At 41.1% G+C, this 17,889-nt stretch overlaps 1 long non-coding RNA gene across 1 annotated transcript in view; it reads right to left on the bottom strand.

The window, feature by feature from the left end:
* Window positions 1-1,897: 1,897 nt before the first annotated feature.
* Window positions 1,898-17,889, bottom strand: part of LOC143031838 (uncharacterized) — a 53,481-nt gene continuing 37,489 nt past the window's right edge. The window contains exon 3 of the long non-coding RNA XR_012967042.1: window positions 1,898-2,932. This is a non-coding gene — a long non-coding RNA (uncharacterized LOC143031838). The remainder of the gene's footprint in view (window positions 2,933-17,889) is intronic.

Genomic DNA, 17,889 nt, shown 5'->3' with positions numbered 1-17,889 from the left:
AGTGCTGTTGGCACAATCACTCCTTCATACAATCTCCTCTTAGCATCCATTCCCAAATGTCTATCTCTCATTACACTTTTTAATCCACCAAGGCATTTACTTGCTTCTCTCAATCTACATTCTACCTCCACCCTTTCCTGCCACATTCGCACCCAAGTATCTAAAACTATCCACTTCCTCCAGCTGCTCTCCCTTAATGCTCACTTCCAGTCTGCTGCCACTTTCACCCCTTGTACATCTCATCACCTTACTTTTACCCACATTTATCTTCAATTTCCTTCTTTCACACACCACCAAATTCTGTCACCAACTTCCTCTGATCCTGCTACAAGCGCAGTGTCGTCAACTAACAACAGCTGGCTCACCTCCCACTTTTCTCCATTTTCTTTAACCATCTCCAATCCCTGACCCACTACCCTTGCATTTACCTCTCACACCATCCCATCCATGTATAAGTTGAACAGCCAGGGCAACATAACACATCCCTGATGAAGTCCCACCTTTACCTCGAACCACTCACTCTCTCCATTTCTAATCTGGTACAACAAAAGATGTAGGGAGTTAAAAGACAAAAGAGATAAAGCTTGGATAAAGTGGAAAAAAGACAAAAGACCTGAAAAATGGAAAATATATACTAATTATAGGAATGAATATGTACAAGTGTGCAGAGAAGACAAGAGAAAATATGAAAAAGATGTCATAGAAAAATGTAAAGATCAACCAAAACTATTTTACAGATATGTAAACAATAAACTGAAAAACAAACAAGAATTAGAGAAACTACAGCAAGGAGTTGAATACACAGAGGAAATAGAAATGGCAGAAATTATGAACAAGCATTTTAAAATATTGTTACAAGGGAGAGCATGCAACCTAGAGATATAGATTGGGAGGAGAAAGTCCCCCCTATGAAAGAGATAGAAGTATCAAGGAATGAAATAATGAAACACTTGAGTAATCTCAATGTCAGAAAATTGCATAGACCAGATGAAATAGCAAACTGGATTTTGAGAGAATGCACCCAGCAAACATGAAAGAACCGGACCAACATCATATCTATTCAGGCACTGCTGATTAAGCAATGTCGGGCCGGTTACGTAAACTCAGATTTCCAGAGTTGGTTCAACTAATAAAGTTATCCGCATGCACACAGGACTATGTCAGCTGGATGCTGGCCCAAAGCAGGGACAACTAACGGGTAACCTAAATTGGGCCAATTACGTAAACTCAGGCGTCCTGAGTTGGTCCAATTAATAAAGTTATCCGCATGCACACTGGACTGTGTCGGCTAGAAGCTGGGCCAAGGCAGGGGCAATGAATGGGTATCCTAAATTGGGCCTACACTACATTGGGCCACATCTGTTAATTCTTATTCCCAGAATTGGTCCGACTAATAAAGTTATCCACACACACACTGGACTAAGTCGACTAGATGCTGGTAAGTGCATTGGACCAGTTGATATAGTTATTCATTTTCACATTTGACTGCATTGGTTAGACATCGATACCATTGATGGAAAACTACTTTTATGCCTATGCTTCATGTGCATAGCTCAGTATCAGGCTACATGCCACCTCACTCATCCTTCGCCCCTCCCACTTTAACTTATTACCACACCTGATACATATTTTTGGATGCATTCCAGGATCTGTTAAATGCACCAAGGTAAAAGGTTAATGGAGTAGGGGTGAAAGGTGAGTGTGCATGGCACCTAGTCTGGTACTGAATCATACACATGGCATGTAGGCAGAAAAGTAGTTCTCCATCAAAGGCATTGATATCTAACTGATGCAGTCAGATGTGAAAATGAATAACTATATCACCTGGTCCAATGCACTTACCAGCATCTAGTCGACTTAGTCCAGTGTGTATGTGGATAAACATCTAACTGATGCAGTCAAATGTTAAAATGGATATCATGCAATACTGATGAAGCTCACAAACTGAAACACACCTGATTATATGCAAGTAGATTTTATTAAGAGAAATATGAAAACATAAATTTTCTATTACAATACATACTGCAGTAAAAATGAGAATCTAAGTATGTAGACTAGTATCTAGTAGGAACTATATACACAATACACATTGATATATATATAAAACATAATATGATTATGTACTTTTTCAGTATCAAAAATATCAAATATTTTCAGTTCATATTCTCAAATATGAAAATATCACATGAATATCACAAAATGTTGAAGAAAATATAGTGTTTAAACCATTAAACAATCGTAAAAGTACAGTGTATGTGCAGTTTTCAAAGGAAACAAATATTAAGTAAAAAACAGTAGCTATACTGCCCCTCTACCACAGAAGTATTGAATGCTTTGCTACTGCTACAACAGACATTGCAATATTACTACAAAACATGACTCCACCTATAAGGGTTTCTATTATTTCCCAGTCAATTTGAACATGTGGCACCTTCAGTCATGGATATAAGATGTAAAGCTGAAAACAACTGAGGATAATCTCAGATTTATTTCCATTTTGTATCCACGACTGCAAGGATGCCAAATATTGATGTTAGCTGGAATTAGGGTCATGGACACAAACACCTGGGTACAAGTGTACATGGCACAATTATTCCTAAATTAAACAAATCCATATTCTTTGATGTGAACAAAAGTATAATTATATTATTTGGTATGAAAGAAAGGCCAGATATTCCTTATGAAAGTAACCTAATCATGGTATGCAGTGGTCCAGCTGTTCTGCATTGGGCAGCAACAATTAGTGTATATGTACCAGCTGGACAAATGTTTACATAAAGGAGGCCTATGATGTGTCACTACTGGTGGAAGCATTGATATCTGAATACCTCTTGCGACCACCACATCTCTGATGCATTCTTCAAATACTTCATGATGGTTTTTCCAATTTCATCCTCTGTGGTTTGGAAGTTTCAGTTGTCAAGCAAAACCCCTGCAAATACATTGAGGGAAACTTTATGTTAATGGTCTTTATTAACAGCATTACACATCCTTATTGTTAAATCTTATGTTATTTTATATTTGTCTATCATATTAGGAAAGGGGGTATATCATGTTGCCATGGTTGTTCACTGTTCAATGTGTACATGGATGGGGTGGTTCAGGTGGTGAATGCTGGGATGGGCAGGAGACTGGAGTCGGTTGGAGAAAGTGGGGAAAAGTGGGAGGGGGGCCAGTTGATGGCTGGGTTTGGGGGTGGGGGGTGGGAAGGTTGATGAGATGTGCAGGTGGGAGGATGATGGAGAGTTGCAGGTGGGTCTTAAGGAGAGAGGCTGGAGGAAGTGGATAGCTTTAGGTACTTGGGGCGGAGGATGTGGCAGGAAAGGGAGGAGTGGAGGTGAAGGTAGATTGTAGAGTGAGAGAATCAAGAGAATGCCTTGGAGGATTTAAAATGTAATGAGGGGAGGAGATTGTATAAGGGAGTGATTGTGACGATGGTGCTGTGTGGGGCAGAAACATGGAGTTTGGGAGAGGCAGGGAGGAGGAGTTTGAATGTGTTTGAGAGGAGGTGTCTGAGAGGTGTGGTGGGGGTTGCGGGTTGGATGGGATGAGAAACCGGGAGGTGGGTGGGGGGGATGGCTGAGGGGGCTGATGGGATGGTTTGGACACGTGGAGGGAATGGGTGGGGAGGGATTAGTGAGGGAGGTGTGGTGGGTGGGGATAGGGGGAGTGGGCTTGAGGGGGTGACCAGATATAGGGTGAATGGGTGGGGTGGGGAGGACATTAAACAAGAGGGGAATGTCTGTGGAGCAAGGAAGGGAGAAGGCAGGAGATGGGGATGAGTGGAGGGTGGCTGTGTGTAGATGATGCTGTGATGAAGGGAGGGGCTGGGAGGATGGAGTGTTGTGGAGTGGGTGGGTGTGAATGGTATTTTGGCACAGCCCAGGGGGTGGGGGTTATTCTCCCCATCCTCTGGTTTCCTGTGTAAGGGGATGGAGGTAGGGGGTCGCCAATTGGGTGAAGCAGCCTTGCTGTGGATGTGCTGTGTCTTGCTGCATTGCTTCTGCCCTGGGGCAGAGGGCGAGATGCAGGGGTGGCCTGTCATCCACAAGGAGTAGTGTAATGGTGACCTTTCTTGTGTTTTTATGTATATTTCCTGTTGTGTTTATTTATTAATATATATGTATAATTATTATTGTATATTTCGTGTGCATTTTAGTAATCGAACCATGCGACTGGGTATGTTTGCCTGCGAATCGTGGCGTGCCCCAGCGACACCAGTCTTTCTCTCGTTGTGGAGGTGTATGCATGTCAGTGCTTGTATAAACTCCATTAAACCAAACTTTTTTTTTCTTGTGTGTCATTGGCCACCCGTACAGTAGGGATGAGAGGGTGGAGGGGGTGGTGGGTGGGAGAGGGCTTATGCCTTTTGACTTTGGTTACCTCCCTGATCATACATACATACATATACCAAGGCTTTTTCCCCCTTACAAGGGAGGTAGCCAAAAAGGGAAAGGCATAAAATCATTTCCACCCATTCCATCCCTGAATACACTCCACATCCCTCCACCCTCCCTCTTATCTGAGCACCTCCTGGATGACGGGTCATCCCTGCACCTTGTCCACTGCCCTGGATCAGAAGCAGTGTCGCAAGACACAGCACATCCACAGCAAGGCCGCTTCATTAAATCGGCGACCCCCCCTCTCCGTCCCCCCATTGCATAAAAGGAGAGGACGGGGAGAAATCCCTTCGGGCTGCGTCAAATTTTGCTCACACATACTACCTCACCCCCATTCCCTGATCATAATGGGGAAAAAGCCCTTGGTATATAGGTATTAGGAAACAGCAGATAATCGGAACTGCCATGTCTGATAACTCAACCTTTACCAGGCAAGGCTTGGACACAACTAAAACCATTACAGTAACTGGGATCCGGGCCGGATAGCGACTGTCAAAACAGCGACAGTCATAATAGCGGCTTCATAAGGGCGACGTAATCAGGTGAGCGACTTTCAAAACAGCGACTGTCATAATGGCGACCGCATTATAACAGCGACTGTAACAATAGCGACTTTACTATCAACCGGTCAGAATGGTCGCAGACTTATGTTTCAATTGCTTGTGTTTTCGTGTTTGTATTTAAGTGTTCAGTTGTGTTTACTTTGTAAGATAGGTTCAGAATGAAATATGCTCAAAAGGTCGCAGACTTATGTTTCTATCGCTCATGTTTATTTGTTCGTGTTTACATGTTTGTGTTCACTTTGTGAGATAAGTTCACTGAAGTGAATTTATTGGTCGGTCGCTCGGTCGTCGGTCATAGTAATGTTTGGGTTGTTAAGACTTGAATACAAATGGCAAAAGCCGACAAGAATGTGAAGAATAACACCATGTTAGGTCGAAGCCTATATTGGTAGTACAACGTTTCGCTCGTTAGAGCTTTATCAAGAACACTGACATTGGTGCTCACAGAATGACCCACTACTTGAATATTACTTAATTAGAATAATGGAAGGTCGGCAACAGCAAAAGGAACCAACAACCAGACTAATCCTACCAACCAGCAACGTCACCTCCCTCCTCACCCGGACACTTGAGCCGAGTAATATTCAAGTAGTGGGACTAGAATGTCCCACTACTTGAATATTAGTCGTCTCAAGTAGGACCATCGAGGATCTGACAAAACAGCAGGCAGGACAAAAAGGATGCAAGTTGGGGCAAATCCAATCCTTCCTCCCTCTGTGGGTTGCTGTTCTTCCCCCACCCCTTACCCACTCCACCCCTCCCTTGCTCGAGACCTTCCCCTGTGGTCCCTCCGGTTGACTATATGACTTTCTGTTATTTGGCTTGACTAGCCTTTTTCTTTTTAAATCATGTGACTTCTATAGCTAGTCCAAATAAAATGTTGTTTTCGATTCCCTTTAGGTTTCAATTTTTTATTACTGAGCAGTTTCATGCAGTTGATGCAATGATGTTGCAGTTATGACAATCGCTCTTATGATACAATCGCTATCATGTGGTCGCTGTTGTGATAGTCGCTGTTGTGAAGTCGCTCTATTGACAGTCGCTGTTATTACAGTAGCTATTCGGAACCCGAGCCCAGTAACTATAGCCATAATGATGGTTCTGGGGGTGGGGGGTGAAGAGAGAAAGGAGAAGGAAGAAGAAGAAAAAATAAAGGGGGGGGTAACTAAATCTTAATACCCTGGATAATTTATGTGTTTTAAGAAATAACTAAAAGTTCAGTTCTAATAAACATCCCTTGTTTTACTTGCAATTAATGCTGAAGGGTTTGCATAAATAGGCAACACTGTAAAAACAAATGAAGGCAGCTTGGTGATTGCATAAAGTCCCATGATTTATATGTTTTTGTCTGAATCTAAGTGGTTTGGCCAGGTTAGACCATCAACTTGCTGCAATATCCATGAATTCCATATGTCATTACCCACCTGAATGAGTTGGCTAAATGTTTTGCAACATCTGCACACTCTTCATACAATACTTGCAAGTATGTATTTGAATAATTGAACTGCCTTGATCTTACTCCCTTTGCTAACTGAAGACTTGATTTGCTAGACAATAATATTCCCTGCACAGCCATTACTCTTTTACAATGAAATATTCAAACATCACCAAATTACAATTCCTAGCATCTCCTCAGGCACCTCTTCTAAAATACACTGTTATTTCCTTTCTGTCTCTCTCACATTCCACATCTCTGTGGGTGGGTATGGTATCTTCATACAATCTTCTCTTTGCATACATTCTCAGGGTTGGCTGTATTGTAAACTTCACACAACTCCCAGAATTTACTTTCAACACACTCAGTAACATTATCAAAGAATCTTACAACAACACAAGATGTTTTTATGGAACCAGCATCAGTAGACTCGTCCGTAAGAATGCTAAATTTTGTTTCTCTAAGTTTGTGAGCAATAGTTCTTTGTAGGACTTTCCTATGATATTAGTTACAACTGCAGTTGCTTTTGTTCTTTTTATAGCAAATTCCTGTGCTATCGTGGAGTCACAGAAATATCTCTCAAGACCTCTGACAAGTGATCCATTACCTTATAAGGCACATTATGTGCAACTAGAACACTTGCCAACTTTGTTTCTGCTCTAGCCACAGGATCTTTTGTGGTTTGTTTTTTCTTAACCACTTCCATACGGTGACGCCTACGTAGGCAGCATGAGGAGCAAGTGGGTACTCGATGATGCCGACATCGCCATCTTGATTATATTTATTGTAGTTGTACCTACGTAACTTTCATTCTCTCTAAACTGGCTTCATCATATTTTCTATGGTTATCAAAATACACGGGTGAAAGAGAATGAACAATTGAGCGCTGATTTTATTTTTTATGCGATTATTATGACACAACATCGCACGTCGGGCAGCTAATGCTGCCAGACGTGCGATGTGCCCCGGAATGAAGAGGTTAAAGAAGGTTGATACTGGTACTTGCTTGTCCGTTGTACCCTTGGAATATGAACAGGGTTTTTTGCCTTTTGCATGATTTTTTAGCACTGTTAGCTCTGCAGTCATAGTAACGTTACAAATTTTACACCTAGCTTTATACTGGTCAAGTGTTTCCTGTAGACATGGATTGAAATTAGGGTCTGTTTCCCATACCTTCCTATATCGTTGTTGACAACGAGACTGAGAGCCTGAAGTAGATGCCTCAGCCTGTCTAGACGGGCCACCAGGTGCCTGCGTAGAGTATTAAACACACATATCATATTTCACTGCTTGAACTCACGATGCTACAAATAATACAATTTGCTTCTTTTACATGAACATTCTAAGTTATCACTCTCTTTAATCATCTTAAATAACCACTGTGACCATGTACGATTATTTACCCCTCTGTATGATGTACGATAATGTTCTTTATTATTGTATAGTTTGTTCCATAATTTTCAGTATTTCGCATTGTAAGAGTTGAAAAACAGTAACTGTCACTTGGTTTCATAAAGTATCTGGAACAATAAACAGTGGGACTAGGAGGTTTCATATTACCGTTAGAGAGACAAAATTCACACATTCAATGGTGGAGTCGGCCTAAGTAGATCAAATGAACCTTCATCCAGAATGGACTCATCTTCAGGATCCAAAAAGAGAAAGGAGAGCCATTTGTGATGTTTTCTTAACCTATACATCTTACAGGCAATTAGTTACAGAATAATTTAATAAATGTACTTCTGTTTCTGTGTAGCTAATGAGAAAGGGCAACTAGGCAAGGTTGAGTATATTGTAATATCCACTGCCAAATGTTATATCAGAGAGATCTATTACAGTGGTGGGGGAAAGAATACTGCCACCAAGTCTTCCCACTTGAATCATAAGAGGCGACAAAAACGGGCCTGGGATTAGGACTAGGCATCCTTCTCCCTGTAGCCCCACAGGGGACATTCATAAAAAAAAAAGTAAAGACGTAAGAGGGTCTAGGAGTTTTCCAACCAGTACCCTAAGGATTGGGTCTTTTAATGTGCGTGGATGTGGTTCAGATGTTAAAGGGAAGAGATAGGCAGTATGTTTGTGAGAAGAAAGATGGATGTGTTGGCTTTGAGTGAAACTAAGTTGAGAGGGAGGGGCAAGTGTGAGCCTGGGAATGTAGTTGGGAAGTACTCAGGGGTGAAGAGAGGGCAGTGGAGTGGAGGGAGGTTTCTTCAAGGTTAATGTGGATAAAGATGAAACTGGAAAAGGAGATGTGGGTTTTTTTAAGCGCATATGGGCCTGGTAGTGAGAAGAGTGTAGAAGAAAGGAAGTCTTTTGGATAGATTTAAATGAGTGCATAGAGGGATTAGGGAGAAATGTCAATGTAGTGGTATTGGGAGACATTAATGCTAGGGTAGGGAATAAACCAATAGACAGAGTGGTTGGGAAGTGTGGAGTTCCAGGAAAGAATTATAGTGGAGAGTTGATGGTGGAGATGTGTCTAGACAATTGATGATGGCAAATACAGTAGGAAGTCAACCATAAGTACATATGGGAGAGGGTGGTGGATGGAAGGGTGGTAGATAGAGCGTTAATGGACTATGTAGTGGTAAATAGGAGTATAATAGGAAGAGTTAAGGATGTACATGTTCTAAGGGGAGAGAGTGGGGGATATCAGATCATTTTCTGGTGGAAGGTAAGTTGAGAGTGGAGGACAAATAGAGAAAGAGGAAAAGGACAAAAGATAGGGAGGTGCTTAGAATGAACTGCTTAAGTGAGAAAGGAGAAGGAGTACAAGAAGAAGCTGACAGAGGAGTGGGAGGAAGTGAAGGATAGAGTAGAACTAGGAGTGGAGGAGGAGTAGTGATGGTTCAAGGAGGGAGTCATAAGGTGTGCAAAGATGGTGTGTGGAACAAGAAGGGCGGGAGGAAATAGAAAGAAGGGTAGTGAGTGGTGGGAAGCAAAGAAGGTTGTAGAAGAGAAGAAGCGAGCTTTCATAGATTGGTTACAAAATAGGACGAGGGAATCATATGAGAGGTACAAAGTAAAGAGAAGGGAAGTTAAGCATAAGATAAAGGAAGCAAAGAGGAGAACAGATGTGAAATGGAGTAAGAGTATGACAGAAAATTTTGAAAGTAATAAAAAGATGTTTTGGAAAGAAATTAAGAGAGGAAGAGGAGGCAAATCAAGTAGAGAAGAAAAGGTAAAAGGAGCAGATAGTGAGATGATAATGGAAGAGAAGGCACTGAGAGGAAGGTGGCTAGAGTATTTAAGGGAGTTGCTAAATGTGAAGGAGGATAGGGAGAGAAAGATAGTTGCAGTGGGAAGCACTAAGAACATGACCATGATGAGTGAGGAAAATGGAGAAGAAATAAAGATGAAGTGAAGGCAGTTATGATGAGAGCAGGTAAGGCACCTGGGTTGGATGGATGTCATGCAGAATGTCTGAAGAAAAAGGAGGTATGTACAGTGATGGCAGACTGGCGGGTTAGGTTATTCAATGTTTGTTTAAGAGAGGGTAGAGTGCCGGAGGACTGGGGGAGTGCCTGTATCGTTCCATTTTACAAGGGAAAGGGGGACACATATGAGTGTAGTAGTTTCAGAGGAATTAACCTGTTGAGTGTAGTTGGGAAGGCTTATGGGTCTTGACTGAGAGAATTAGGAGAGGAACAGAGGGAGTAATTGGTGAGGAACAGTGTGGGTTTAGGACAGGTAGAGGTTGCATAGACCAGATTTCTATGGTGAGACAGATATGTGAGAAAGCTATAGGAAAAGGTAAGGATTTTTTTTTTTTTCCGGGGGGGGGGGGGGTTATGGATTTGGAAAAGGCTTATGACAGGGTAGACAGGAAGGTACTGTGGGAGGTATTGCTTTTAGGAGCTGTCAAGAATTTTTACGAGAGTAGTAGAGCTTGTGTCAGGATTAGAAATGGAGAGAGTGAGTGGTTTGAGGTAAAGGTGGGACTTTGTCAGGGATGTGTTATGTCACCCTGGCTGTTCAATTTATACATGGATGGGGTGGTGCGAGAGGTAAATGCAAGGGTGGTGGGTCAGGGATTGGAGATGGTTAAAGAAAATGGAGAAGTGGGAGATAAGCTAGCTGTTGTTTGCTGACGACACTGCGCTTGTAGCAGGATCAGGAGGGATTGAGGAAGTGACAGATTTTGGAAATGTGTGTGAAAGAAGGAAGTTGAAGATAAATGTGGGTAAAAGGTGATGAGATGTACGAGGGGAGAAAGTGGCAGCAGACTGGAAGTGAGTATTACGGGAGAGAGACTGGAGGAAGTGGATAGTTTTAGATACTTGGGTGCGAATGTGGCAGAAAAGGGAGGAGTGGGGGCGAAGGTAGAATGTAGATTGAGAGAAGCGAGTAAATGCCTTGGTGGATTAAAAAAGTAATGAGAAATAGACATTTGGGAATGGATGCTAAGAGACTGTATGAAGGAGTGATTGTGCCGACATCTCTGTACAGGGCAGAAACATAGAACATAAGAGAGTAAAGAGAGGAGTTTGGATGTGTTTGTGATGAGGTATCTGAGAAGTATGATAGGGGTTACTAGGCTAGTGTGAGAAATGAGGAGGTGAGGAGGAAAATGGGGGTGGAAAGGGAGTTGGGAGATAGAGTTGATGAAAGAGTATTGGGATGGTTTGGACACATGGAAAGAATAAGTAAAGAAAGACTAATAAAAGAGGTCTGGAAGGCAGAGGTGGAAGGATTTAACATAAGGGGTTGATCTAGGATGAGACGGATGGATGGGGTAAAAGGGGCTTTGGGAAAGAGGGGAATGTCTGTTGGGGAAGGACAGGTAAGGACAAAAGACTTGGGGTGAATGGAAAATGGTTGTATATGGATGACATTGTGATGTGTGAGATGCAACGTGTGGGGGATCGGGGGTGAGGGATCATGTGTGAGAAATAATTTGACGCAGCCCGAAGGGAATTCTCCCCGTCTTCTCCTTCTCTACATGAAGGGAAGGAGAGGGGGGTCGCCGAATTAATAAAGCAGCCATGCTGTATCTTGTGACATTGGTTCTGACCCAGAATAGTGGGCGAGATAAAGGGATGACCCGTCATCCAGGAGGTGCTAACATAAGAGGGAGGAAAGAGGGTGGAGGGGAGTGGAGTGTGATGGGGATGGAATGGGTGGGAGTGGTTTTTTGGCTACCTCCCTTGGGAAAAAAAAAAAAAAAAAAAAAAAAAAAAAAAAAAAAAAAAAAAAAAAAAAAAAAAAAAAAAAAAAAAAAAAAAAAAACTTTGGTATATGTACAGTATGTATATGTATTAATACAATATTATTATAAGTAGGCTTTTGGCTACCTCCCTTGTAAGAAATAAAAGCCTTTAGTATATGTATGTACGAGTATATGTATTAATATACAGACGCTCCTCAACTTACGTTTTAGTTATGTTCCGAACGGCCGAACGTAAGTTGAAAATGAACGTAAGTTGCTACTGTACTATACATCCGTAAATTCTATTACCGTATCTTACAAAACACCCCTAAATCATTAATTATACACATAACATAGTAAAATAATAACATTAATTTCAAATAAATTAAATTCAAGCAACATAAATTGAGATGGTGGAGGAGGAGGCAAGGCACTTTCAGTCTGTCGTTTGTGCAATGTAAACAATGGACGCAGCGTCATGCGTAAGTATCGTTTGAACTACGGAGAGCGTGCTAAACTAAAAAATTCACTAAAAATTTTTTTTTTACAATTTTTTTTTTACAGTCAGTTCAAACGCAAAATCGAAAAAACGTAAAACGAATGAACATAAGTAGAGGAGCGTTTGTAATATTATAATAAGTAGGCATTACACAGAACTACGGGAAACAACGTGAAAATAATTCGGCCCTACACAGAATTCCCAGTGTTATTATGGATTACAGGAATCAATATTTCAAGTAAATTGCCCCTGCATATAACTCCCAATATTATTAGGTATTGTGGAATATATTATAATGAATTGGCCCTACACAGATTACGAAAAAAGCTATTAAAATATATCGGCCCAATATTAAAGAGCCGTCATTGATCCAGATAACCTTTACCAATGTGAGGAATTAATTGGTCCGACATAACACTACCGTCTTGACAACCTTTACTGAACTGATCCCAAGTTCAGTCTTAATTGGCCCGTAATGTCCATGTTTGCTGGGTACACCCAAATGGATGGCGGATAGGCTGAAAAATGAAAGAAGGGTTTACGAAAAAAAAAAAAAAAAAAAAAATCTAAGTATAACAATATAGCTACCCTAGTTAAAAAGAACATGCACACAGCGAAACGTAATTACGAAATTAAGGTTGCCGGACAAGCGAGATCCAACCCAAAGAACCTCTTTCTGCAGAACAAGATACTGTATAAGGAAATGATGGACCCAATTAACAATGACGAAGATGTCTTGATACATTTGGAGACGAGGGAAAAAAAAAAAAAAAAAAAAAAAAAGAGCGGGGTCATAAATATTTTTCACTGTATTTACAAAGGAGAGGTTAGATATGGTACCTAACTGTGACCAGATCTTCAGTAGTGATGAGGGAAGTAGTTACATAGTCCCCAGGCCCAGACAATTTTTTCCGAGAATTTTTAAAAAGTGTAAAATTTAAATCTGCAACCAGTTAACGGACATACTTAATAAGTTGGTAGACACTTGTTTTGTGCTTAATTCTTGGGGGCAGGCAAACGTTATTCCTGTTTTAATAAAAAAGGAAGATAAACAGTCTATGCACAACTACAGGCCAATCAGTGAGTTAGTTGTAGGTATTATGCCAGAATCAACAACAGCTAATAGAATCAGAGATCGCATCGAGACATAATTCAATCCACGACTCACCAAGGGGAAGTCATGTGAAACTAATCTTCTATCTTTTTACACTAATGTATACAAGGCGACAGATGACAATGATAATTACGTTTATTTACCTTTCCTTTAGCACAGCGTTCGTCAAGGTGCCCCACCAGACCACTAAATAAACTCAAAACCCATGGTATAGGAAGAAATGTGTTTGGATGGATTAGCTAGCTAGAGCATGGATCAATGACAGAAAACAGTGGGTCATTAATGGTGTAATATCCAAATGAGGGAGTGCTACGGATCTAGACAATTGCATACCAGATAATTACGTAATTATTCAATTGCTAAAATTATAAGGAATATAGGAATCAAATGTTAAATACACTAATGTTTAATGGCCCAGACATTTGTGTCCTTGGCTATGTGAATTTGTGGTAACCACAGAAAAATGATAATTTTAACATTTCTTTAGAATACACTAATGGTGTAACATTATTTGTAATATTTCTAAAGCTACAATTACAACTTTGAAGTCTTTTTTTTTCCAACAGCGTTAATCCATTAGTGTATTTAGATTCTTCATTTCTTACCATTTTCGCGATTGTTACAAATAATGAAACAAACGCAACTTTTTGAAATATTTCCAAAGGTACAATGATAGCGTTATTTTTCAAAGTGTATTAAGCCAGGTTTACACGGCGCTGCCGTTGACACTAGATGATGTCTTTATTCGCTACTAAAACACTAGATGCGAATCCCTGTCATAATCCCATAGTTCAAAAACCCATGATTAAAAGGGTGCACAAACTATAGAGGAATAAGCCTACCATCAACTGCATATAAAGTTTTCACCAAGATATTGTATAACATAATGGAAGAATACATGGAGCATATAGTAGGAGAGTACCAATGCGGCTTTAGAAGAGGGTCAACAACAGATCAAATTTTTGCTATAACTTATAGAAAAGTATTGGGAATATGATAGGGAACAATTACACCTGTTCATCAATTTTAAACAGGCTTATGATAGAGTGAGTAGAACATCTCTGTGGAAAATAATGGAAGAATTAGGAATACCACACAAGTACATCAGATTAACAAGAGCATGCTATGAAAACACAAATAGCATAGCGAGATGTGGGAGTAAAACTACATCATCTTTTCAGATAGGAGATGGCTTAAAACAAGGATGCATACTCTCACCACTGTTATTTAATCTGGCAATGGAAAAAATAATCAGAGTTAGTATGAATAGGAGAGACGAAGGAATAAAATTGAAAGATATAACCATAAAACTATTAGCATATGCTGACGACATTGACATCATGATAGAGAATCAAACAGAAATGGAAAACCTGGCGGCACTCTTTAAAGATGCAGAAAGTGTTGGACTCAAGATCAATGAAAGCAAGACAAAGATAATGAAGGTAGCAAGAGACTCTAATCTGCCAGAAAGGGTACAGATTGCGGGGATGGACATAGAGAGTGTTAAAGATTTTAAATACTTAGGAGTAAAGGTGACCAATGACGGAAGAATGAAACAGGAAGTGGAAGCCAGAATCAGAGCAGGAAATCGATGTTACTACAGCCTAATAGAATTGTTTAAAAAAAAAGGTCAATATCAAGAACAACAAAACTGATACTGTACAACTCAATAGTGAGACCAGTCATACTGTACGGCTGCAAAACATGGGCCCTTACAACGAAACTTGCAGACCATCACCGAAATGTCTTCCCTACATGTGGCCTACCACCTCTACACTAACGACTCCCTACAAGTAGACGACAGTGCTGGGTGTGGTGTATTCTCTCCCACCACAAGGTGGCTGGATAAGCCGTTGACTCCCCAACTCATCAAGTACTACATATTCTGAACTAAATGGACTCCTGGATGCTGTTACCTCGCTGACACGAACCAAAACAAGCAGTTTGATCATATGCAATTCACAGCTGGCTCACAGTGCCTTCTCGTCTCCCAGACCTGCTGATCAACACATGGCCACACAAATACTCTGTCAGCTGGACACAGCCTACGTGAACTCACTGGTGGTGCACTTCCTGTGGATTTCCTCCCACATTGGACTTCTGGGCAATGACACCGCTGAATGTTTTGTGAGGACATCCTGTGCACTGGATCCATCAATTGTTGGTGCTGCTGCTACTTCATTGCTTAAAGATGGTTTACCAAGCTGCCAGTTTCCCTACTCGCCTCTGCAGCAATGCAGAAAGAGCCACTAGTGCGTCCACCCAGCACTATGAAAACTTTATACAGCGACTATACAAGTATAGACGCAATGAACTTTCAATCTGTTGGCACATTTTAGTATGTGCTCACCTTAGACTGGGCTACCAACCAGTGTGGCAAATAGCTGAGAAGGTGGACGTGTCTCACTTCTCCTGTAAGACAAGTGACACATCCAGTGCCAGCAACTTTGTCCACTACTGTCTACAATGTCCACTCATTACTGAATTGATGATGCAGGGATGCATGTAAATACTTGTTGTCACAAAACAATTTGGATGATATACATTATTCACACTTTGTTGGATGTTGAACCTGTTCAAATATGCTCGGCATGTTTTATGATACAGAAATCCTATGTAAATGCTTTAGCTTTGGCCACATTGCAGTGTACTGTGTCTGTCATTTGTATATATAGATCTACCTTTTGCTATTTCCATCAATTGATTGTATATTGTATACTATCCATGTATTGAACGGTGTGTCCTGAGAGCCATGGACTACCTGTACAGCCAGTCCTCGCTTAACAACGATCTCGTTTAGCAACAACTCGGAGTTACGACGGCTTCTTCTAAAAAAAAGAAAAAAAAAAGTAAAAAAATTTCAAAAATATTCTTTTACTGCATTCGAATCTTCGCACCAAACGAAACACATGTGATCGCTACTTGTCAGTTGTAACCATAACACACTGCTAGCGTGTCTATACTTAAATTTGCTCCTCAAGTTTTTAGTGATTTCTAGTTAACAGTATACAACTTTATCCCTTCATGATGACTGGAAAACGAAAGAATACAAATTCTCCTACTGGATCCGGCCCTAAGAAGCAGAGGAAAGCCATCGACTTAGATATAAAAATGAAAGTCAATAACAAGCACGAGGGAGGTAAGAAAGTCCAAGCTATTGCTGACAGCCATGGCTTCTCACATTCAACTATCTCTACACAGCACCTACACATCTCTATCTCTACACGTGTATGCTTGCAGCACACTTAGCGTGAGTGCACCTCTACACGGCCAGACGTTGCCATAGCAACCCAGTGCTGCCCGCACCTCTGGACACAGCGTTGCTAAAGTGACTTGGACGCAAAGTGAGCGCATAGCGCACCACACATGCACAATGTACCTAATTAGGTAGCGGTACCATCACTTTGTATGCTTAGGCCGCTTTCACACAAGCATTTCTGTGCATGCGTCGAACAGATGCACAGAAACGCATCAGCTATTTGTACACACGTTTGCCACGAGTTCGCGTTTCCCTGACCAGCAGGTCCCTGCCGCTGGCCTGCGGTGAGCGCTCCCGCCCAAACCTTCTTTCGAAGGACCCCATAGTGTAGACCTCTTTTCTACTTCGGAAATCAACTCCTCAGTGTTGTGGTATGCCATCCTGCTACTCGTCTGAAAATGTTCTTGATTGATTAATATTAGTAGGCTACGTGATGTATGCATGCATGTATATCAACTGTGCTCAAATATCTATGCATATTTCCTATAAATCATGACTGTTATATCATACTCGAATGAACTACACACCAGAACGGGATGTGTAACTTACATCACCCAGCTGGAAGCAATGACTGATATGGCAGCAGGACCTGCGTGCGCACATTCTAGAACGTTCAGATGAAAGCTCTCATTGCCACTAGTAGCCAGCAAGGACGCGTGCGTCAGGAAAAACGGATGCGTTCTTGCTGGCACTGCGTTTGTGCTGCGTTGCACATCCACAAACCGTGTTGTGTGAAAGGCCCCATTGAACTCCATTGAAAGTTAAAACGCGGCGCACCCAAATGCGCGTACGGAAATGCTCGTGTGAAAGTGGCCTTAGCTGTATAATCTAACTGCATAGAAGCGATGCCCAGTTAGTTCTTTCATTGCACTTGTAGGCACATGACGTGCCCATGTATATTAGACGTTAAACCTAATAAATGATTGATGTGGTCCCCTTAATTATCCCTGCACCTACAACCACAGCAAGATGGACAGTAAGTAAACATACAAAATGCATTAATATACATTCCCTGAATAAAATAACCTAGCATGTAGCACTTTGTCACTTTGCCTACTTCCGAATCTTTGTTTATATGCTCATACATGTATGTCTCTCAATGGGTCCTCGTTTAGCGACGAAATCGCTTAACGACGGGGTCTTCTGAACGATACTCCGTCGTTAAACGAGGACTGGCTGTATATAGATAATTTCTCATGTCTGCAATGTCCACTTGTTACTGAAATGATGATGCAGGGATTTACATTAGTGGATGCTTGTAAACACTTGTCGCAAAACAATTTGGATGATATACTCATACATTATTCACGCTTTGTTGGATGTTGAATATGTTCAATTATACTTGGCATGTTTTATGAAGCAGAAGTCCTATGTAAATACTTTAGCTTTGGCCGCATTGCAGTAAACTTTGTCTTTTGTATATAGATATAACTTTTGCTATTTCCATCAATTGATTGTATATTACCTATG

This window comes from Oratosquilla oratoria, chromosome 12 (genome assembly GCF_046742065.1).
Source record: "Oratosquilla oratoria isolate Oo_2021 chromosome 12, ASM4674206v1, whole genome shotgun sequence".
Classification (NCBI taxonomy): domain Eukaryota; kingdom Metazoa; phylum Arthropoda; class Malacostraca; order Stomatopoda; family Squillidae; genus Oratosquilla; species Oratosquilla oratoria.
Note: the sequence above shows the minus strand (reverse complement) of the source record. Positions and strands in the feature narration are given on the sequence as shown.